General features: G+C 45.2%; 1 protein-coding gene across 5 annotated transcripts in view; it reads left to right on the top strand.

The window, feature by feature from the left end:
* SEMA6A (semaphorin 6A) overlaps positions 1–24,555 on the top strand; it is a 125,603-nt gene that overhangs the window by 36,103 nt on the left and 64,945 nt on the right. Inside the window, exon 1 of one of the 5 annotated variants that reach the window (XM_073878554.1) lies at positions 19,132–19,181. The exons of the other annotated variants lie outside the window; for them this stretch is intronic. The gene's annotated coding sequence lies outside the window, so the exon portion shown is untranslated. Of the gene's footprint in view, positions 1–19,131; positions 19,182–24,555 lie in introns of those variants that run through there. 5 annotated transcript variants of the gene reach the window in all.

Here is a 24,555-nt window from a genome sequence, read left to right as displayed (position 1 = left end):
TAACTAAAACTGAATTCCAATCACTCTTAAAATAATACCAAAGAACTAATCTAATTGCAACAGGGAGGCGGAGGGAGGTGGAAGGCAGATTTACTGGTGCTAGCTGCACCCCTGTGCTTTCTATGTTCTCTGACTGACGATTCTAGAGAACCTGCTGATGCCAGGGGAATTATCATCTTCCTTGCAGGTAGACAGAGCTAAGAGCGGGGAACGAAAAGCCAGGTGGGCATCTTTATCCGAAATCATTTCCTTTTGAGTAAATAGGATTGAGTTGATGGAGTTATTTCAGGATTGGTTTTCTTTTCTTTTTTTTTTTTTTCATGTTTTAAAAAAGTGCCTGAAATAGGGCTCTGCACAATGACTGGTGTCTCTTTCTGGTTTAGAACGTTCTAGAAGATCCCTGCTCTAATCAGTTTCCTCAGTAGAGGAATACCTGGATTGATGAAAAATCGAGGGGAGTGGCTGTGGCCTGTGTCACAAAATCAGCAGCTCCCCTTCTCTGGTTATATATCATGACCTATATGAAAGCTGAACCTGTGTTGAAAGGGGCTCCAGCTGAACCTCAGCGGATGGGCTCCTGCCCATTTTCTCCCTCAGGTTGAGGGCGGCCTTCTTTCTTGATGTTTTTCACTCCCATCGAAAACACCCATGTGCAAAGTCAGGACACAAAGTCAGGGTAACTGTGAGACTACCTCGATCAGTTTCGAGTTGTGCAAAATCCAAAGGGCACCTGCCTCTCAAGTAACCCCCTCTGCACGTGCTCCCAACAGCCTCCTCCTGCCACGTGGCCTTGTGCTCCTCACTGCAGTTTCTATTCATCTCCAGCCAAGTCCTTCCTGTCCGCTTCCCCTAAAAGCCAGCTCTGCGTTTGTGCAGACTTGCAGTTCTGCATCCCCTTGCTAGCCAGCTTCCCTCTCTCCCGGCCAGGCCAATGACCTTGTTACTTGGCCTAACTCTAGCCTCCTCCGTTGGGCAAGGTTACCCCCCATCCACTTGCTGCTTTCTTCGTACTGGACTCCTTTCAGCAGGAAAAGGAGCTGCTCTCCTTCCTGCCTGCCTTTGGGCCACCCTGGTCACTATTCTCAACACAGTGTCTGTGTGCTTTGCTTTTGAACCTCATTTCCTTAGAAAAGGACAGATGTTTTTATTAGGCTAAATGCTTTTCTCCCTCAGGAGGAGTGGCCTGATTTATGTTTATGTAAAGATGGGTCAGACATTTCAAATGCTAGAAAGCTTAAAATGCACATTTCTTCCGTCCTTCCTTATTCAGTCTCTGGTTGGGTTCCTGTAGTCCTTCTAGAAAAGACTTCTGTAGTAAAAGTATAAAGTCTTTACGTGTTCTTTCATTCATTCATTCGCTCATTGATTCATTCAATAACCATGTGCTCCACCTGGGGCTCAGCACTGGGTGTCTTGCGGTGAATAAAAAGGACATGTCCCAAGGACTCATGGTACTCACAGCCTAGTGGAGACAAATTCAACCAGCAAGCATCCAAGTACATTTTCCATTACAGCCTGTGGTCACTAGCATAAAGGGCAAGAATAAGGTGCCATGAAAAAGGCTGTTGTGGTGAAGAGGGGGTGTCAGGAGCTCACACCCATGGTTTCGTCACAGAACGGATCTCCGAGGACGTACAGTCTGAACTAAGACCCACAGGAGGAGGAGGAAGAGACAGCCAGGGGAGCCCAGGGGGAAGCACTCCGCACGTAGAGGGACCTCCGAGCAAGAAGGAGCTCTAGGGTATTTGAGGAGCCACAAGACCATTGGGGTGGAACATAAGGGAGGGGGCAGGGCTCTCAGGAGCTAAGCTTGCGGAAGTCTGCATGTTGTTGTGAGTTCGCTGAAACGGTGGAGGGACAAGGTCTGATTTATGCTCTCTACACGTGAGGTCAGCACAGTGGTGGCGCAGCAGGGATGGACAGAGGCAAAGGAGCTCCAGCCGTATTCAGGAGTCATCAACAGGCTGGCTGAGATAAGCCGCTGGATTCTGTCTTTGACGGGCTTTGTGAGAGCACTTCTGGTGGCTGCGGGCATGTCAGGGGTATGGGAGATAAAGGGCCAAGAGCCGATGGGCAGTCTCCTTGGGGAGGATGGGAAATGATCCCAAAGGCATGGGAAGGAAGGTTCAGCAGCCTTGGGTACGAGTGGTGACCGGAAGTCCGGCGGTGCCAGGAAGGTAACGGCCTCCTGGCCTTCGTTTTATCCGCCTGGTAGAGGTCAGACCTCTGCCCTGAGATGGGAAAGGGGTTCGGAAGAGAGCAGTAAGGGTCTGGAGTCCTAGCTGCCTCACCCATCCAGAGGGGCTGGGCTGCCTCTGAGGAAGAGAAAGGAGCGAGGAGCCGTTTGCAGCTTTGCCGGATTTGTTTTGCAGCCCTTCTCAACAACTACATACCATTTTCCTCCAGCAGCGCTGCCTCACTCCAGAGAAAAGTGGGCTGATGTACTTGGGAAAGATTTTCAATAACAAGGGCTTTCTAAATAACTTCCAGTTTACCCAGGAAATCACTCACCCAGCACGCCCCTCCCCCAAGTATTCCAGTTAGTCAAACGATTTACTGAAACATGTCAGCACTGAAAAATGCAGAAGGCGGCTAAGCGGGCTGAAAGAGCGTCAGAAAGCCCCACATCTGCGCACGGAGGGGCCACGGCCCGGGGCTCTTGAAAAGCCAGTCCTTTCAGACCCGTCCCGTCCAGCGCCTCAGCGCACCACGGGTTAAAAAAAGGGAAAACAAAGAAGGAAACCTACAGCACAGAGAAGCAGTCTGTCCAGAGTAGTTCGCGGCACCTGTGTTTATTTAGTTGCGTGGAGCACTTAAAAAATGTTAACCTGGAAATTGATCAATAGTTTCGCATAGCTTGAGCGAACAGTTTAAGGGACACAGAAGACTGGAATGTTATGTTAAGAGGATCGTTTCATGGGTGCAGAGGATGGATCCCTTTTAAAACGGTGCTGTGAGGATGTGTACAGCGCCCACACAGGGCCAGGCTAAGGTGTGGTGGTGAGCTGTTGGCAGAGGGCACAGGGAAACCTGATCCTGCACTTTGTAAATTATAAACTGTTTATACCTGTCATCTCTGTCTGGGTCTGTGCTAATGACACTTTAACAATTGGCTTATGTGTGACCGAGCACTAAGTGCCAGCATTTTCAAAGCAACCACATCCAAAGGTATTGTTACTGATGTCCGCTGGAGTCTGAGGGAAAATAACGAGGCACCGGAATGGAAGTGAGGACTTTTACCACTACGGTTTGGGTGCTTTTTGAAGGGTGGCCCTGCAAATGTCTCCAGGTAGACTGGGCCTGAGTATGCCCTTATACCCCCCACGAGGACCCAAATGCTTCAGAGACACTAACTTCTGGGTCCCATGAGTCTTCAAACTGAAAGGACCAATCAGAAAAGGCAGGGTTCACCGCATCCTGTTACGGCCACTGAGTCAGGTCCACCTGGCTTACAAAACTGTGGCCGGAAATGTGTGTTTTTAAAACTGTGTTCCCTTTTTTTTTCCCCACTCCAGAGCCTCCCCCCACCATCCTCACACCCAGTGTCGAGTACAATGCCCTGTGCGCGCGGACTAATAGACACTTAGGAAATGTGTAGTGAATTTAAGATTTGGAAGATACTCTAATTAGAGGGCAGCGTACATAGTAGTGAAGGATGTGGACTTTGGAGCCAGCTTGCCCAGGGTTCAGGTCCACCTCAACCACTTACTAGTATGTGACCTGGGGAAGTCTCCTCACCTGTAGAATGGGGATAATAATGGCATGCGTCTCAAGGTGTTGCGAGGATTAAATGAGTCATGACACATAAAGCATTAGATCTGAGCCTGACACACGGCAAACACAACAAAATATGATTATTTTGCAAAAGAAACTTCCTCGTGAGCAGAGGGACCCCCTTCTGAAAATACACCACCTAAAATGATGGCAAGCAGGCATTTTTCGGTCACGGATTAAGAAAGGTTCTATAACTTCTTCCTATAAATTACATAGCCTATTTTTAAAGGTAAAAATTTTAGATTAATATGGGTTTTTACTCTTCAGAAGTCCAAAGGGGATATAATTGTATACAAACGTGTATGCAATTTTGTTTAAAACAAAGCAGAAAAGTAGGAGTCTTTTTAAATAATAAATTAAGCTTCTAAAATACTTTGTCCTCTTAAAAAAAAAAAAAAAAAAACAACTTACCAGATTCTGTTTCCTTTTGGAAACAAATTCACATCTGGGATGCCAAATTTCGGTCTTAATACAGTATGGAACAGCTGAGTTTTAATTTTTTAACCTCCCAGAACACACAGAATTCTGATGGGAACATGGGAAAGGACATTTATCTTTTCAGCTGCATGAAAATGAAACCCACAATATTTGAGTGAACTGAAAGAAAAATACATATTAAAAATTAAGACCATGTGGAACAGGGAGTGTCTCTACAGCTACAACATTAGAATCTGTACAATTACCCTGCCATACAGAGTACGATGTCCTTTACCAATTATTAGAAGTGCTAGTGCCCTTTATAATAAGTAGAATGAAAGTAAACAGTGGTTCCTTTCATTCTAAGATACTTAAGGATTTCAAATGGATGGATGTACCACCATCTTGAATAAAAGCCACCTTCTGATTAGGAGAACAAAACACAGCGCTCAAAGAAAAGGGAGGGTACTGGTTAAAATTGGTCACTTAACCCTTAGTTTTAGACCTAGTTTGGAAACAGCTCTCTTACGGCTGTGTCTCGAGATACCAAAATAACTGGTTGAAATCTAAACCATTCGGTTAATCACCATTCATAGTAAACAGATTCTTTATTGACACTGGCCAGATTCTTTCTTGTTTTTGTTGCTCTCTTATTTTAACGCCTGAAGTTAATAACACCCTTTAAGAGACTGTCTACAGGTCCAACCAGGACCCGCAGAGAGTCTTGGCTTATCATTATGCCAGTTTCACAACCAGAATCCATTAGTTAATTTAACAGAGTCAGAGAAAAACTCATTTGTCTCCTTCAGTGTGTTGCACAAGGTGACACAGGGTCAGGCATTATCTGGTGGAGGGGGGACAGTGAAATTAAAGTCCCTGGGTACCAGCCATTCACAGCAGCAGAATGGATGATTATCAGGCTGGGTATAATTAGAGAGCCACAACAGTCCCCAACAATACACTGGCTATCTGCCAAGCGCAAAGGTTTAAATCCTTCATTTGTTGTGGGCCAGAATATCTGTGAAGGAGCCATGCATTTTTGTGTACCATCAATCACAACTTAGATAGGCAACTACAGCTGTTTGCATTTTGGAAGCTTGGCAGCTCAGTGAGGTTCTGCCTACTTCCCCCCCCGCCCCGCCACCCCCCGACAGAAAGATAGGATGCAGGGGTGCAGAAAGGCTTTTTTTTTTTTTTAAGATTTTATTTATTCATTTGAGACACAGAGATACAGAGAGAGAGAGAGAGAGAGAGCATGAGCAGGGGGAGCAGCAGAGGGAGAGGGAGAAGCAGGCTCTCTGCTGAGCCAGGAGCCCGATGCGGGGCTCGATCCCAGCATCCTGGGAGCATGACCTGAGCCAAAGGCAGATGGTTAACCATCAGAGCCGCCCAGGCGCCCCCAGAAAGGTTTTTAGTGGCGGCAAAAGGATGACACTTCTGCCAAGGTCCTATCGCAGGCTCATTAGCTGAGTGGAAATCTGAACCTTGTCAGTTTCAAAGGTATACTTAATACATATACAAAGTCATCTGTTTCATTACCTTAATTTACCTGAGCTGGCTTGCCTGATAATCAACTGCTTCTGCAGTCTCAGCACCATACCCTAGAGGCTCATGGGGATGGAGTGGGGTGCGGGGCGCTACTGCTCACCGGGACACTGGGGCTTAGGGGGCGTACTGCCCTTTAACTGGGCACTTCCAGAAATCCGCATTCTATTCTATTCGTAAGCAAGAAACATGGCAGGAAGTTCACGAAGGCTTGTTATTCACTTTTGGTTCCAAAGGATGAAGCTGGAAAATGAGAAAAGAGACCATGCACTATGCTAATCACTCAAGAATAGTATCCAATTGTTAAGAGAGGAAATGCAAAAAGGAAAAGGAAGCCAGTTGAGAGGGCTACACATTTGTTGATTAGGTGTTTAACCTCTCTTGAGCCTGGAGAGTGCAAACTGTTATACGGGGCCACCTTCACTAAAATGATCTGACCTCCATGAAACTGTACCTGCGACGTATATCCTGCCCAAGTTGTTAATTAAAGCAAAATCTGTATTTCTCCCCCGCCATTCCTCTTTTTTTTTTTTTTGGTCCTCAAAGTTGCATCTTTGTTCCTTTTCTAAGATGGCTTTATGGTGTTTGGACTTGGAAGTTATCAGTTGAGAGCTGTTTGGATGTTAAAATTTAATCTTATCTAAGGTTTTGTGGTCTCAGGGTTGACTTTTAACTGAGAGTTGTTACCGGCTTTCCTGCCAGGCCGTTAACTCTAACTGCTTAAGACGAACTATCAGACTTCATTAGAACCAACTGGTTTGACAAAGAGGCATGAGGACATGTGATCTAGCCCTTTGTCCCAGCACAGAGCTAGAACATCAGCTGTCCAGAGGAAGATGGAAAAGAATTCCTTCTCCAGCCTCACGTATACGTTCACCTTTTCATGGCCTATGGGGTATAAAAGATCACGTTCTCAGAGTACTTAGGTGAGAAATACTTCCCAACGCACTGAAAAAAAGTCCACATATTTCCTTCCATTTAATCTTTAGAAGTAGTTTATTTTATTTAGCAAGGCCCAAATCCATTTGTTTGATTTGGCAATAATTGTCTTTTTTGGCAATGTTTAATTTTCTTTATCCAGCATTTTGGAAGATCCAACCCCACCCATTTTTAGGTCAGAAACGTTCAGTTGCTTAGCTCTGATGACAAAATGTTCGATGTCAAGCATGACTGTGAAGAATTAACCTCTGTCTGAATGGATATTTTGCTGGTAGGAGCTTTAAGTAACAATTTAAACTTCATTGTCAGGAGTAGATAAAATAAATATCATCTCTTCACACCCAGGGGAGTCTGGGCCAGCTGTATCTTTCAGAGTTCTTATTTCATTGTCCACACAATCAAATAAAGTATCTACTCTAATGCAATATTAAGGTCACAGATTTAATAATCCAGAACTTGGGGAATGCAAAATTTACTTTTCTCAAGATAACAATTTCTTCCACATGCTGGGCATTATATGCACTTAAGCTATGCTTTCAGTAATGTAACCAGGTCAGGGATTTCATAGAACGTGGAGGTGTTCTTGTGACTGTACCAAATACCAGAGTCTTACATTTTATGTATATTTCAAGAGCCTGTGTTTATATATATGCAAGTAAAAGGCAAACACTATGTCAGTCTGATGTGCGTTACCAGGGCCTGCAGACACAATAGGGTTTCTGAGACCAGCTAGCACTAAGGTCTTTAAAAAAGAAACTCTGGTGCAATTCAGAGTAACCATTTCAAGACTCTGATCTATTACAAAGTGAGCCACGTGAGTAAGTCTAAGCCTTGCTAGAAAAATTAAAACTTAGGGGCACCTGGGTGGCTCAGGTGGTTAAGCGTCTGCCTTCAGCTTGGGTCATGATCCCAGGGTCCTGGGATCGAGCCTCGCATCGGGCTCCCTGCTGAGCGGGGAGTCTGCTTCTCCCTCTGCCTGCTGCTATCCCGGCTTGTACACACTCTCTCTCTCTCTCTCTCTGTCAAAAATAAATAAAAGTTAAAAAAAAAAAGAAAAATTAAAATTTAAAATGTGCAGCTTTTTTCTCATAGTACATATGTATTTGTACTTTATTTTGCAATTTGTTATCGATATGTCTGTGTCCCCCGTAAATTGTAAATCCTCTGAGGACAGAGACTGTATTTGAGATTGTTCGTTCACGGATTCATTTGTTTGTCCATCAAACATCCGTTGGTCCTCGCCAGGTTCACTGTCTAGTAGTGGGCAGATTACTAAACAAATAATGTCAATTTGATTGCTCTGATAGAGCTCTTTCTTGCCAAAGAAAGGAGAGAGAGAGATTAGTGATTAACTAGGAGGGTGGGGAGAAGACTTCACAGAGGAGGTGATATTTGTTGGAAGAGTGTTTTACGGGAAGGGTAGAATTTCCAAGGTAGGAAAAAGAATGGGGTGGAGAACTGGGTGGGGCAGGAGGTGGAAGGCAATGGGGAAAGCACTGGAAAAAACCTTGCCAAGGGAAGAGGGGTACAAGATACAAAGAAATGAAAGGAGAGAAAAGAAACCACAAGGAAATCCAGTAGGAGCCATTCTTGCAAACTCGTCCAAGTCAACTGAATTGTGAGAAATTCTCAACCTTATTTGTAGGGCCCGTTCACTGAAACCCTGGTTTATATTCTTAACCCTGGGCACAGGCAGAAAAGCCACAGCCACAGCACTAGGACAGGCCCTCACCTGGGACTGCCAGGTGGGAAGGTTCCAGAGGGCTCCTAATGCTGCTTCCTTCCCAAGTTCCTGTACATTAGCCATCCCTTATTTCGTACTGGCCACAGTGCCTGAGACAGTGTCTTGCTCATAAATACAGACAATAAATGCCCAATTTTGCTGTCTTTTGTAAAAGGGCCTCTCCCCGTGAGGTGCCTATAATGTAGCTGGAGAGAGGGATATGAGTGAGCCAGGTCGATAATGACTAACAGCAGTGACCACAGACGGTTCCTCCTTTTTACATTGACGCAGCTCTGAAAACTGCATTATAAAAAGCACCACCCGTGCTCCTGAAAGGAGTAAGTGAAACTTCAGTGAAGTCTCGGTGAAGCACCCGACCGCAGGTGCTGTCTTCGGAGAATGGCGGCTCTGCCCCACAAGACGCAGAGGCTGTGGTTGGGAGGTTGGGCTGGGGCGGGGACAAACTCTAGTGAGGAAGCATCTTTAGGAAGCAAGCGCTGCGTTAAGTACACAGAATCCAAAATGCGGAAATGTGAGGATACTTCGGGGTTTCCCAGTGCCGACCCCAAGCTCAAAGGGGATGGAGGAGAAAATGGAAGCATGTGTTGATGAAACACCTCTTTACAGGTGGGCACTTCTCATCCTAATAATAACCGTATGAAGAGAAAGCATCATTAATCCCACTTAGTGGGCCAGAAACCCACTAGAATGAATATGAGCTCCGTCGAGCAGAGACTTCTTTTGTCCACCGAGCAATTCTCAGTGCCTAGAATATGCCTGGCACACAGGAGGTGCTCAATGATTGTTTTCCGAAACAAGCCAAGCTCCCAAAGCCTGTGTCTCCAAAGTGGTCAGGGTCGAGTCAGTCTCGGAGAAGACCACCTTTTGTACTTGGTCCTGGGATAAAGCAACACCAGCGGGCAGACCTGCAGAGGGAATGGAAGACTAACAGTAGGAAAAACGAATAAGACAGGGAAGATGAAGAGTTAAGAGTTTTGCCTAGGTCTTTACCCAAAATATTGTTTCTTGTGCTAGTAGAAAAACATTTTCCTTGTCACGAAACAAGAGCTAAGACAAAGCACAGAACATCTGACCCCTGAAGAGTATCTTCTGAAAATTAAGAGTGTGTGTGCCTGTGCATGTGTGTGTCTATACACACACAATCATACATTCTACAGAGGTTAGGAACCTGTAAAAATAAATGGTTACACTGAAAGACGTTTTTAACCTTAACTGTAGCATTTGCTAGTGGAAACTGCAATTACTGTTGTGTTTTTGGTGGTGACTGTGCAGGATTCTTTTGAAAGGCCTGACAACTGCCCTCTTGATATTTATGTGTTTCTTGTTAGGGAGCCCGAGATTCACAACTCTGAGCTTGTAATGAGGAAAAGAAGACCACACAAATAACATGAAAAGGAGTATAAATTGAATATCGCCAGAGAGACAAATCACATATCCTACGCTGCTTTAATTGGAAAGCAGTTCTTTCGTGGGGTTACTCTCTCCTCGGCTAAGATAATTAAGTCCGGGCTGACACTGGTGACCGGCTACTGATGATATATCGTCAGTTACTAACAATGCAGGAATCAGTAATCAAAATTTCTATTTCCCAGGTTACCGGGACACAGTTGAAGAGAAAAGCTGTTTTGATAAGGCTGGGAGATAGGCTTCCAAACACAGGATTCGCAGGGCCTCTACTCCATAGCATCTGGGACGGTTAATTAGGTCTGCTTTATTTCAGCTCTGTCATAAGAGAGAACATACCTATTGTCTGTGTTTACATTAAAAATACATTGCATGCCCCATGCCGGAGAAGGAGTCTCTGCCTGGCTCCCTGTCATTGTTAATGGATTAAATTCTATTTTCTTAGTGGTTTGGCATGAGGGGAAGGTGGGCACCAAACAGACTCAGAGATCTTAAAAGCCACTCCGTGCTGGCATGAGTACAAGGTTTTTGAATCATGATCAATTATCCCTGGGTAGAACTGGAGGCACCGAAATGGAAGGATTAGGCTTGTAATTTGGAGCCCGTTTGTTTATATCAGCAGTTCCCAAACTTGTCTGCTTAGGAGAATCCCCTGGGGATCTACGAAAATGTCCAAAGCCCAGGTCACACCCCCAGAGCAATGAAGTCACAATCGCTGGGTGTGGGACACAGGCATCCTTCACGCGTGAAGCTCTCCAGGCGTTTCCAAAGTCCCAGCGAGTTTGGCCAACGCTGGCTTATACTCGCGGGATGGTACGTGTTTGCATTTAGTTGTGGACAGAGCCGCAGATGCTGGTGGAGTGGGGAAAAGAGAATGCACACGATCCAGTGGGCAGCACTTGCCTGCAAGGTTCAAGCTGGAGTTGAAATTGGGATTCTGAAACCACCGCTTCCCTCCCCAGTGAGAGAAGCAACCTCACAGTGGTTGCAAAGACTCTGGGGAGAAGGGGGAGTGAGGAAGGAAGAAATCAGCCTTGGCTCCCAGCTCAGCACCTCGCTCAGTGTTTGTTCAGTAAACAAGTGGAGAGGAAGCTGGGAGCAAAGCCTTGGAGCTCAGCTCCCGGAAAGGGACGCTGGGGTAGGATGAAGGAGACTTTTCACTGACCACACTCCAGTACAGTGGGTATCTCTCTACTCTGCCCTCTCTGCTCTGCTGCTCAAGTCCTATTTTCTCTCTAGTCCAGTCAATGCCCCCTCCTCTCTGGGAACAGTCATTCCGGGATAGTCTAAGATGACCATTCCCAGAAGAAAACACGCATTGTGCTTCTCAAAACTCAGGCACCCTTTATGGATGCTCAAGAAGCAGCCTTTGGCCTTCCTTTGACATGGGAGGTGAACACCAAGAAAGGGGGCAGGGACGCCAGAGGACATGGGGGCCTGAGACAGTGTCTTGCTCATGGGGGCAGGAATGAAGACGCAAACAGAGGGAAAATAAAGTTCCCATACACAGCACTGGAATCTTGTTTATGGAAAATAAAAAGTATGTAGGGTATTTGCTTTGAGCTCATCTGATTCTTTGGATTTGACTCCACTGTGCCCTGTCTTTTGGAGTTGGTTACATTTTTATTTGAAAGCTAATAAATTAGGCAGCCATTCATATGGTATGCAGGCGGGTTTATGGTGTTGTGTAAACTACCAGCCACCATATATACTCCTCTGTGTCACAGATAAATCCCCAAAGTTATCACGACTGACACCACAATGCCTGTAGATGTCCCCCCATCCTCATCCTGTAGTCCAGAATATTACCACTGGCTAAGCAGACTGTGAACGGTTGGGAGCCTGGGGAAGACTGTGGGAATTGGCAGGTATCAGTAGGCTCAAGTTCCAGGTTGGCCTCGGGAGACACAGACTTTAAAAGTTAACTCATTTTGGTTTTTTTCCCCCAAAATGAAACACATGCATGAGGGAAAAAATTTCACAAAACTAGAAGAGTACAACACAAAAAGTGGGTTTCTTCCCCACATCTGACCTCCACCTCTGCCCTCAGAGATGAACCTGGGTTCCTAGTTAGTTGCTTGTATAATGGAACTGTAATATTCACAACACTTCAGAAAAATCAGTCTTGGCTTATATTTAAACTTTCATTTTAAAAAATGCCCCTTTCACAACCACCATAGAACTCAATGTGGTGATATTTAAAAATACTCAAAGCCACTTGAATCAAAATCAACAAATATTTAGCAAGTACCTCCAATGTACAAGATGTTGCTTAAGCAAGGCACTGGTACTGAGGATTTTATACATACGCATTTCAGGTTTTCGGGTGTAGAATTGATGCACGTAATCTTACGTCTTTGCTTTAAATCCTTTTTCAGAAACAAAGATCATCCCTTTCTTGCCCCGCCCCCACCCCGCCCCTCCCTTTCACACATTCCTTACTTTGAGATCTCTTTTAAGCCCAGATATCTGGGTGGGTGGTATGTTCTGGGCCAAAGTACTATCTCTTATACCTTCTCCAGATGGACTGGTTCAAGGATCTAATATTCCCCAAAGAAATAAAACTTCTCTAAGTTGCAGAAGACGAGCTGTAGCACTCTGAGCGGAAAGACACATGTGCTGGGGATGAGAGGTGGGCCACGACGAAGCTGACATCCCCACCCACATCTGGTTTGCAAAGGGGAAACACCCGCAACTCTGTAGCCCACTGAGGCACTGAGTGCCCCACAGCCCCCTCCAGCTCCCGCCAGCAACATCTGTATGTCTTCTCGCCAGCTGGCTGGCCCAGCTGTTCTGGTGTCAAGAGAAAGTTATGAGTCACCGGGAAGGGATTTGAGACAAGAGTGGAGTTAAATCATCTTTTGGGGTCTGTATGTCATTGGCAGTAGGGCCTTAGTAACAAGCCAGTGGATGACATTCACGCCCAGAAAGGCCACACACCAGAGTTTAACTTTGGATCCCACACTTGCAGACCTCCTCTGAGCCCTGCAGAGATGAGAAGAAGTGGGGGAATATGGATGCTGGACGTTCTCACCCCAAAAGGCCTCTGGTTAGGGGCCATGATGTTCATTAGGTTATGACCATCCCTCTCCTTGCGTACACTTTTTGGCTCCCGACCTATCACCTACACAAGCCAGTCGATCTGGGATCCTGAAAGAATGAGGCCTGGCCAAAGCCTGAGGACTTTCTCTTTGGTCCTTTGGTTCCAAGCAGGTTGTTTCATCAACAGAGCTATATGGGCAGCCTCCAGCAAAAGCCTGAGTCAACAGCAGGATTTTCCTCGACCATCTGTGGTTTCCTGCTCTAAGGAGTGCTTCCTCAGTACGTGGGAGGAAGAACTTATCAGAGGATCCAAGACTCCGAAGCAATCAGGCTCTCCAGGGGGACTTTACATGTTGTCTAGTCTAGCCCTACATCCGATGTCTGACTGCCCTGGACCATATTCCTTCCCCTCCAGCATTCAGTTGGCCTCCTGCTCCCTTGGGCAAGCCAGTCCGTGTTTGTGTTTCTGGGACTACTAGAACGTTCCTCCTTATTTTGAGCAGAAACTACATCCTAATGATTTCTGCCCACTGATCTTAGCTCTACCTCCTAACTGTCTTCCAGGTTTTTCTTTGGGTATCTGAGAACACCCATCCTTGCTCCTTGCATTTCTACTTCCTTTTAATGCCAGTCTGTCAGAAATTGTTCTGATGTTCTTTCTTGGGGTAACATTTACTCATTATTCAATGAATATATGTTAAAGTTCACTGTGTTTTGCTTTGTTCCAGAATGTGTAGAGACAGTGATTAACAAGACAAGCTTGTCCATACCAAGCTTACATTCTGATGGGCAGGGGGAGGGACAGATAAAAGCAAATAAGAATATAAACATGGAAATAGCAACTAGGGACAAATCCACTACAGAAATTTAGAATAATGTGATTAAAAAAAAAAAAGGCATTGGGTTGTTTTCCAGGTCAGGGAAGGACTGTTCAAAAAGTGATTTTTTTTTTAAGATTTATTTATTTTAGAGAGAATGAGAGCAAGAGAGAGTGTGTTTGAGTGGGAAGAGGGGTAGAGGGAGAGAGAGAATCTCAAGAAGACTCCCCTATTCAGCATGGAGCCTGATACGGGGCTCCATCTCACAACCCTGAGGTCACACCTAAAGTCGGACGCTTACCCGACTGAGCCACCCAGGTGCCCCAGGAAGTGACATTTTAATGGAGTTCTGAATGACAAAGGTGAACCAACAAATGAAGAATGGGAGAGAATTCCAAGTGGTGGAGGGGAGGGTTGCCGCCGGTCCATAAGGCGGGAATGAAAAGCCAAGAGGGTGGCAGGAGCCAAGTATGATAGGGTGGAATGGAAGAAGATGGGGTCCTAGAGATTAGGTGGTGCTTTTCGCACCCAGGATGACATTTTCAATTCTGTCATAAATGCAGTTAGAAGCCACTAGAGAGTTTATGTAGGGGAGAGTGTGACCAGAGTTTTCAAAAGACTGTCCTAGGTTAGCATGTAGAGTGGGGTATGAATATGGTATGTTTGGGTTGTAAAATCACTATCTGGATGTTATCTCTCAGTCCTCTGAACTTGTAGTATTTTGAGTTTCCATTGCTCTCTCCTTTGTTACAGCTGCTCATATACTATGTCCCAAGGGGCCTGGGGGCTCTATGAGGGCAGAACCCACTATGGAGCTCATGACCTCGGTAGCCTCCATGCCCCAGCTCAGTGCTTTGTCAGCACATTTGAGACTCCACCATTTTTTGAGTGGATGGATAGATGGATGGATGGATAGATAGATGGATGGATGGATGGATAGATGGATGGATGGACGGACGGATGGATATATGGATGGATGGATGGATGGATAGATGGATGGATGGACGGACGGACGGATGGACCGACGGATGGATAGATGGATGGATGAATGGATGGACAAATGGACGGACGGACAGGTGGATGGATGGACAGATAGATGGATGGACGATCGGATGAATGGATGGATGGATGGATGGACGGATGGATGCATGGATGGATGGACAGATAGATGGATGGATGAATGGAGGGGAACCACTGACAAAGGCAGTTGTGTACTCAACTGAACACTGAAAATAAAGTCTAACACCCTGGTTGGTATTTCCTCACGTCTCATGTTTTCACTGCTAACTCCCAAAACATTAAAGAAGTAATCCACAATATACAAAAGCAACGTTCCTGTGGAATGAAATCACGTGCAAAAATGGGAAAAATTACTGCTGGCGATTCTCAACCTCCAAGTCTACCTTTTGTAAGGGAGGAGGGGCATGCACATGTCCTTCATTTTCAGACGGTGACACAGCGCGGCCGAGCCTCTGTCATCATGCCCAGCCGCCACACAGCACCTTGCTCCCTCCTCAGTGAAGATTCCGGAGAAGACTCAGCCTTTCTTTCCTGTCTTAGTGCTGCTGGAAAGGGCTGATTAAATAGACATGCGAGGAGCACATGTGCCTCCTCTTGCGTAACACTTCTGAATGACTTTTCTTTTTTTGCTCTTCGGAGAGCTGAAAACTCTGTTAACAGGAAGAATATCGCTATTTGAGTAGAAAATTACTCTGCCTTAGTCTTTTACTTATTCAAAGTGAACCTGGGGAATCTCCCTTTCAAAAGGAAGTTCATGCATTATTCCTTCTCCGTGTGCTCCATAGCTGTGTTCTTCCCATCGCACTGCTCAGACCTTAGGACCCTTCCCAGGGAGAAAGCCTGCATGACCCAGCCGGACCTCTACACTGTCTCGCAACCAGAGGATGGGGAGCTTCAGAGCCATTTCTGCATTGCGCATGCCTCCATTTCCTCCCCCAGGAATGCCGTGCATGTGTGTGTAGGGACCCCTATGCTGTCCTGGGGTGACCAGCCGCCTGGGCGTGTCTGCCGGGCTGGGCATGTGTCTCACTCTCCCTTCCCACCCTGATTTATCGCCTCTCTTTTGTCTGACCCTCAGCACTTATATTTGGCTTCTGCCTGTCACGCTCAAGCTTCCTGGATAATTTCACTTTTCTCCTGATTCTGGTCTCTCTCACACAGACAGTAATTATACTGATTGTCTGCCGTGCTATTAATTATGGGAATTGTGATTTATTTATTCATTCATTCATTCATTCATTCATTCTTAGATGTGCGGGTTAATTGCTGATAACCATGTGCTGTTCTCCCTCCAGATAATTTGGACTGCCGTGATTAACCTTGCGTCCAGGTTATCTGCTATTCACCATTTGCCTGCATTTTATCTCAGAGCTAGAATTGATCACCATTGCGCCTGATGCCAAGGGTCCCTTTTGTGAGAGGACAAGGAGGCAGGCAATTTGTGGAGGGGACAATTCGTGGGGAAGCCCTCCGAGAAGGGAAGCAAGTATGTCTTCCTCCTCTACCCCCCCTCGAAACAACCTGTTGCCCAAGAAAAAGCTGTCCTCCTAAAATATTCTTGAAGTTCAAATTCTTCATTTTATTAATTGATCCTTCAGTGGACTGGTGTTACCTATGAAAAGCCAAGTTGCAGGTATCTGAAAGCTAAAGGCCAGTACATAAAGCAAATACTGCCAACCGACAATTCCCTCTGATTATGGGGATCGGCAAAAGCCATGATCAGGGTCATTCCATGGGGGAAGAAAAAGATTACAGACTGCAGACAATATGAACATTCCTTGGGAGAAACCACCACTAACTGCACAAATACGGCTGTGAAGTCTACCCACTGAACCCAGGGAGAGAGGGGAAGGAGGAGTCGGCTGTCAGGTGGGAGGAATAATGTAGCTCATCCGGGCAGGGGGCTGCTGCCCCAGGGGAGGCGCTCCCTTCTGCTGGTGGTCGATGTCACTGCTCACCCACCCGTCTCCGAGACCCTCTCTACCAAGATCCCCTCCGCTCTGTGAGTGTGCTCATTCTGTGGAAGCCTGTTTGGTCAGTCCCTTGGATGGACAGGAGCCTGTCACTAGGAACAGAGGAAATTGAGACAAGATGACTCAGTCAGCAATTCCTAATCTCTGAATATTCTTTCAAGTATCATATGATACACTTTAAAAAAAAATGAGAGAGAAATCAGATTACATTTTTTTCACTGTGAGACTCAACACAGTACGTCTGGGATAATTAGAGAGCTCCTGTGTTTAGCAAAGCCAGTGCTGGGAATTAGGCCCTAAAGCATCTCCTTTGCTCTTGTCTTTTAGCCTGTTTTTAATCTCCCCAGGGACCAAGGAATATAGTTCCACAGTCTCTTTCTTGAAACCTTTGCAATAGGTGTGCTTCAGAATTTTTAATTTTTCAGATTTTAGAAAAGTGACATGGAACACATATCCCAGTGCGGACAGCATCCAGTAACCAAATCATCAGTATTTTTTGCAGTGGAGCATTATTTACAACAGCCAAGATACGGAAGCAGCCCAAGTGTCCATCCATAGATAAATGGATAAAGAAGAGGTGGTACACACACACACACACACACAGACACAATTGGAATATTACTCAGCTATCAAAAAGAATGCAGTCTTGCTCTTTGCACAACATGGATGGACCTAGAGGGTGTTATGCTAAGAGAAATAAGTCAGACAGAGAAAGGCAAATTCCATGATTTTGCTCATATGTGGAATTAAGGAAACAAAAGAAACAGAAAACCACTCTTAAATACATAGACTTGGTAGTTGCCAGAGGGGAGGGGCAGGGGGATGGAGGATGGATGAACCGGATAGAGATTAAGAGGCACACACCTCTAGTTACAAAATAAGCCACAGAGCTGAAGCATGCGGCATAGGGAAGATAGTCAATAAGACTGCAGTAACACTGTGTGGTGACAGATGGTGACTACACTTGTGGTGGTGAGCACTGAGTAATGTCTAGAATGGTACGATCATTTTGTACACCTGAAACTAATATAACACTGTCTGGTAACTACATTTCAGTTTAAAAATTTTTTTTGCAGTGAAATGTATAAATACTCATCTCAAGAGGAATAAATAAAAACTATAGATGGTCTCATGCCAGTTTAGGTCAAATTTTGTCACCAAATAAATAGGAAAAAAATGTTTAGTTTTCAGGGTTTATTCCATTGGTTTGGTTTGGTCTGGTTTTTGTAATTGCAAATGAGGGACTGTGTACCTCTACTTCAAAAACCAATTCGCTTCATCCAGATCTAGAGAAACAGAAAATCAAATCTTATTTTTCTTTACACTTAAGAAAAAGTGAGGCATTTTTCAAAACAACCACTATGTGAAAATAGTTCATCCAGATGCCTACCACCTTCCCTCTCAATGAACAGGACTTTAAACCACAAAGTTTCTGTGCAGTGAACTTGAAGTCACCTATGTAAGGAATCGAGTCATTAAGTGGCAGAGACATTTAAACAAACCCATAATTTCCTGGAACTTACTCTTACTGGCCTTAAGGAAACGTATTTTCAGGATGTTTGGAAATCGTTATTAATTTTCAGGGTAGGATTTCACATTATAAATAAACGAACACTATAGGGAGTATTATCACCAGATTTGACTTGATTTGAAAAGACACAACTAGTGAATGGTGCTCTCTCTACCCCAATTCACACTGATACCTGCTCTAAGTAAATCAAGCCAGCCTAATAAAGAACATGAAGAAAGCCAATAAAGATATCATTCATTCAATTTCAGGAAAATTCAGCTGTATCTACCAAATGCAATAATAAATTTAAGTCGCTTTAAATGCACGGGTTTGCGGTTTTCATCCGGTTCACCAGGATATAAAGACTGGTTTTTCCTTTTAATAAATGAAATGAATTTCCTAAAGAACATAAGAAAATTATGGAAATCCAAGAGCTAATGCTTCTGTCTCACTTCTGTCCTGGATGTGTCTTGTCTAGACAGAGACACACAGATAATCCACCGCCTATGTAGATATTTCAGTGATGATAAGAACCAGTCGGCAATAGCATGCTTTGTTATGGAGCAGATCCTGAAATGATATTATGTTTCTCTATATACAATTAGAAGCTTGTAGTCAAATATAAACTCTATTTTTGGCCTGCACATTACTGGAAGAGCATCAGAGCTCACTGAAAGAGACAAGGGACACAATGAAAGTCCGCATGCAGCCAACACCAGAGAACCTGATCCAAAAGGTTTAGTTCAAGAAACTGTTTTTCACTGCCTGATTTTGAGAATGTGTAGGGCTCGGTCAAAGTGTCCATCATGTGTGTCTGGTGATATCGTTACTTTGGGCTGTTATTCAGAGCTCAAAGGAGGAGAGAGACTTTGCAGGTTGTTTTCATTTCTCTCCGAGCCATGTTTGAAGTTGACTTCCACTCCAACAGGGGAAAGAACACAGCCCTTCAGCCCAGCTCAGCCGGAGGCAGTCCCAGGCCAAGGAGGAGCAGAAAGGTGAGGGTTGCGGCTGGGAGAGTCTGTTTTCCATTAACTACACTGAGAGCAAACAGAGCAGAAATTATTGGGGAGAGTCATCCCATCAAAGGCCAGCAATTGCTCCCTTTTAGTTGAAAGCAGCTCAGGATTTTGACAAAGTTTCATGGAAAACCCCAGACACTAATGTCTCGAGTTTGCTCTCTATAAAGGCACTCTGCAAGTATCTTTCTAAAGGCACAAGGAACGTGTAGGCCTGCTATTTTTTGCCCTGTTTCATTTTTAATGAAATTAGCAATGTACAGAAAACTAGGGAGAGTAATGAGAAAAAAACTCACATAATCAGCACCTTGAATGAACAAATACCAATATTCTGAGCTCCTGCTTCAGAGCACGCCCCCCCCCCCCGGCCCGCGCCCTTCTTCTTCCTGGGTCATCTTCTTAGAAGGAAAAAGTAATGTGATACGATCCTTATTCTCAGCTATAATTCTTTAAACCGAACTTGGGGTGAAGTGCAAAAATCCATCCACTACTTTAGACAAATATTTGAAATTCCTTAGGCAAAGAGTGAAATGGTCCAGTTTCCATGTCTGAAAATCTGATCGGCATGGAGTTGCTCATTTTAACACACCGTTCTCTAGACCTGGTCCTGCCTGAAATCCCACTTAGCTCCCACTCGCACCCCCTCCACCCTCCCCGGTCCACAGTGACCCACCACGCAACCTGCCAAGTCTCTCTCCAGCCAGAGGCCTAGGGTGATCATCCCAGCCACATGCCTTTACAACACCTTCACCCTCTAGACATTCTTCTTCCCAACAGGACTTTTCTTTCTTTCTGAAACCTTATTGATATTTGTTTATGTATTCTATTTTGAGACAATGGGCAGGAGCTGTTGAGTCCATCTACTAAAGAGTATGGTCCAAGGGCGAGAGGTGGGGGGTGAGGAGACCTTTTTTTCCCATCTCTGCCTGCATCAGCATCTAGCACAGAGCCTGGCTCGCAACAGAAAGCAGGGAATCAGGCAGTGGAAGTAATGAACATCAGGCAGCAAGCCCAGGAGAAATGAGTCTTGGCTGCCTTTCTGAAAGCAGTGTAATGTAGGGACAGAGCTCAGTGAAGGAGTCAGGAGTCCTCCACTTCTGTTCAGCTTTGCCACTTCTGAGTTGTGCCACGCTTGGCAAGGGACCTCACTTCTCAGGCCTCAGTTTCCTTAGCAATAAAACAAAGGGGGCATGTGTTTCTGCCTCTGGAGCAGATGTTTGAGTTCAGCAATGTTATAAAAGCTGAAAAGATGGAGGTGCCCAAAAGCTGGTGTGTGACGTGGCTAAACATGGTTGGGACTATTGCAGCTTTTTGAGACCCAGACAGTTGGACCCAGTATTTTCAGGCCTGCTAAGGTCATGACTTTACCCACAGAGCGCTAGTGAGTCAGGAGACTGTATCTGAAACATCCAAGTGAAGCCCACCGGATACACTGCCTCAGGGGTGCGTGTGTGTCGGGGAGGAGGGTAAAGACAAGGAAAGCTGTCGTAACACAGAACCCCCTGAAAGAGAAGACTTGCCTTCTCCCCTTAAAAGATGAAATAGGTTTACAACCTGACTTTGTTTTTCCAACAATATTTTTTTTTCCTCGTACGACTTCTGAATTCACAGCTGCTTTCCTGCTCCTTTGTGACAGCGATTTCGGACCTAAAATGGGACATTATACACAGTCGATGTTCATGATTATGCTCCACTGAATGCCAACGTCATTCTCCAGAATGTGCTGAGGTTAGGTCTGTGGCATTTCCCTTGAAATGGGGGCTTCTAAGTCTCTGCTGATGGCTCAGAAGAGGAGAAGGAGAGAGACCAGAATCTTTAATAAGAGGCTAGGGCCATTTTTCTCATTTGCATGAACCTTGTATCACCCAACAGGTGGCTGGACGTGGTCCCTGAAGCCTGGATCAAGCGGAGCTTTCAACCAGGATCACCAGGCCCATGTTGTTTCTCATCCCATCTGGGAAGTGTTCTTTGGTGGCCCGGTTATGCATCCTGAGGACAGCATCAGCGTCTTAGTGTTTACAGCTACCCTGAAACAGGGCTGTCCAGGTCAGGGAGGGCCACCTGCTATTTAAACACTCTTTAATGCCTGATTTCAGGTCCTCTGGTGCAAGAATCGTCAGCAGTTCGGTCTCCTGGGAGACAAGTCTCCAGTGTTCAGCAAGCTGGGTTTTCTGCACCCACACCTGCTCTCCCTCCTCTCTCTGGGCAGAGGTTCCTTCCCCTGACTTGAGGGGTGTCCAGATCTGTTTATCTTACCAGCTGCTGAAGCAGGCGGCCTTATTTTTACCCTTCGTAACAGACACTGTTCTCTACGATGTATTGACTTTAAAACATCACTGCTGAGGAGGGGGCAAGCAGGCAAGTGTTTCCACTTAACACAGTGTTGTCACGAGTCCATCAATTTCTCCTAAAACCATGGCTGAGGAGCATTTGCATCTTTCTATCACGTTAAGCCTGCGATCACAGGGCCATAAAGTGGAATGAGCCTTTGCATGCCTACATGTCTGGAAGCAACTGTGTGCTCCTTTTATAGATTTTTATTACCGAAGCCATTAGGGACTTTCAGCCACTCTGTCCACGTGAGCAGAGATGCATCAACCTATATTCAACTATTATCTTAAGTGCAGTTTCTATTTATGTCAGCAGCTCTCTCTTTTCCAGCCTTCCTTCTGTTCCCCTTTCTTTGATGTCCTGGAAGGACATCGACTTTAGCGTCACACAGACCTGGGTTTACATCTGCACTTCCCCTTCTTACTGACGGTGTTGTAAATATTGACTGTGCCACCTGGACACGTCCCGTAACCTCCCGGAGCCTCAGTTTCCTTGGGTGCATAAGACCTTAAGCCCATAAGACCCGTCTCCCTGGGTTGCCGTGATGTTTAAATAAGATGATATGCATATGTACCCTCCACACCGAGGGTGCTCAATAAAGCTCCATGCCCACCCCATCCCTTTCCCATTTTCCGTGCTGTTATTTTCCTTTGCACTCGAGTGACTGCCAGGATTCACATCTTACAAATCACACGATGTGAGTTATGCCATTCTGAGACAGGCTCTCCGCCTCTCCCAGATGCCCACCCCCCAGAGACAGGAAGCTCAGTGACCTGGAAGGAGAAGGGGGGAGTGAGGGTGGGAGGAACAGGGAAGGACAAAGAGGAAGGGGCTTTCTCTCCCACTAAAGGGGAACACCAGCTCGGGTGTCCTGAGAATCTGGGGCCCACCCGAGAATTTCTTAAGGGATTCCAAGAGAAGGTATTAAAAGGCAATTTTTAAGTATCTCAACAGAAGAATAAACATTTATTGAGGGCTACAACTTTTATGATCATTAGCTCACAACCAAGCTTGAGACACTGTTTTGCCCACTCTAAGGATGAGGAACCTGGGGCTCAGAGAACGTTAGCTGGTATGTGGGATTCAAAACTCCATGTTTTCACCCTCTGCTCTTTCTGTTCCCTACATTATGAGCAATAGTTTGGTTTTATGGAAGAGCTTTTACATAAAAGCTTATAAAGCTTTTATAAGAGCTTTATAATGTCACAGATTTTTAAAGACATGACATTATAAAGACAAAGATGATGAGGCCAGAAAGCTGGAGCACAGAAGCCATGATATGGAAGCAACCTAGGTGTCTGCCGATAGACGGATGGATGAGGAAGAAGTGGGGTGTGTGTGTGTGCGCGGACACACAAATATGCACAGTGGAATACTACTCGGCCGTAAAAAATGACGAAAGCTTGCCATTTGCAACACAGAGGGATCTAGAGGGTATTCTGCTAAGTGAAGTAAGTCAGACTGAGAAAGATAAATACCATATTTCACTTATATGTAGAATCTTAAAAACAAAATAAATGAACAAAACAAAACAGAAACAGACTCATAGGCACAGGAAACAAACTGTGGGTTATCAGAGGGGAGATGCGTGAGGGCATGGGTGAAACAGTCAAAGGGGATTAAGGGTTTCGCAATTCCAGTTATAAAACAAGTCAGTCATGGGAGGTAAGGTACAGCGTAGGGAGGAGAGTCAATAATCTTGCAATAACTTTGTATGGTAACTACTCTGGTTGTGGGGATCATTTTGCAATGTCTAAGAACATCGAATCACTATGATACAGACCTGAAACTAATAGGGTATTATAGGTCAGTTGCATGTCAATTTTTTTTAAAAAAAAGAAAAAAATTTTTAAAGCTAGAGCAATAAAAATGGAAATGTCATCCTTATTGTAAAACCCAACTATTTCAATATAATTAAGTGGTAACAATCATGGTCTCTCTGGCCAGGGTAGAACTACTTACGGGACTTGAACCCTGTCCTGAGGTTGAAACTAGGTGGTATCACAGGCTGGGATTTCTCTGCTCTAGCTCAAGGAACTTCTCACAACAGGAGTGTCTGGCTCCAAGTCACTCCATGTCCTGTGCTCCCTAATCACCACATTCCCACTCCCTTCGTCACTGGGGCCAAATCACCTAGAATCACACAATCTCAGAGCCTGGAAGAGTTCCAGAGGCCATTACATTTTATGTGCTTTCATTTTACAGGTGACGAAACAGCCAGCAAGGCTACGTGACTTGCCTAGGGTCACCCTGTTAATGTGCCCTTCCTTTTTTTAATGACAGCGTGAATTATTGATTACCTTTAAAACTTATGAAATCAGCAGAAAATGGGCTTTTATTTTTTTTTTAAGGTTTTAAATTTTTTTATTGTTATGTTAATCACCAAGAAAATGGGCTTTTAAAAAGAATTAGTGAAACACGGTAGTAAATGATTTACCTCATAAGAAAAAAAAAAAAAAAAAACCTGCCACTACCATCATCTTCTTTATTCGTGGGACACACGTAGAGCTATTATCGAGAGTATTTTGCATTTGCAAGTCTCCAGATAAATTATTTTTCTCACTGTTACCACTTACTATTAAAACATTCATTGGATGCCAACACTCTGGAAGATGGTACCCCAAGTTGTATCCATACAGCCAAGTCCAGGGACAAGGGCAAGCACACTGTGCTGCTGGTGCAGGGGTTCATAGCATGTGGAGCAGCCCATGTGGGTCTTTAAAACAAGCAACATCCGTTCACATGTGTGTGCAGACATTGGGTCCCCCCAGGTTCACATACTAAGACTGACATGCGTTATTCTGCCTTTTTTGTTTCCTTATCTGCCGTGCTGATGTGCTTTCCCTGAGTGGCATGGAGGCTGCCCTCAGAGCCTTTGGGGGTCAGACCGGTGAGGTGAGCAGGTGACGAGGCTTCCTAAGACAATGGAAGGTGGTGGGAGTGTTTCCAAATGGAGAGGGCTAGCCCGCTCTACTTTAGGCAACCACCACTCCGCTCCAGAGTGTTGGCCATGTGAAATGTG

This window comes from Callorhinus ursinus, unplaced genomic scaffold, assembly GCF_003265705.2.
Source record: "Callorhinus ursinus isolate GAN/ISIS: 27379988/994484 unplaced genomic scaffold, GSC_fseal_2.0 scaffold30, whole genome shotgun sequence".
Taxonomy (NCBI): Eukaryota; Metazoa; Chordata; class Mammalia; order Carnivora; family Otariidae; genus Callorhinus; species Callorhinus ursinus.
Note: the sequence above shows the minus strand (reverse complement) of the source record. Positions and strands in the feature narration are given on the sequence as shown.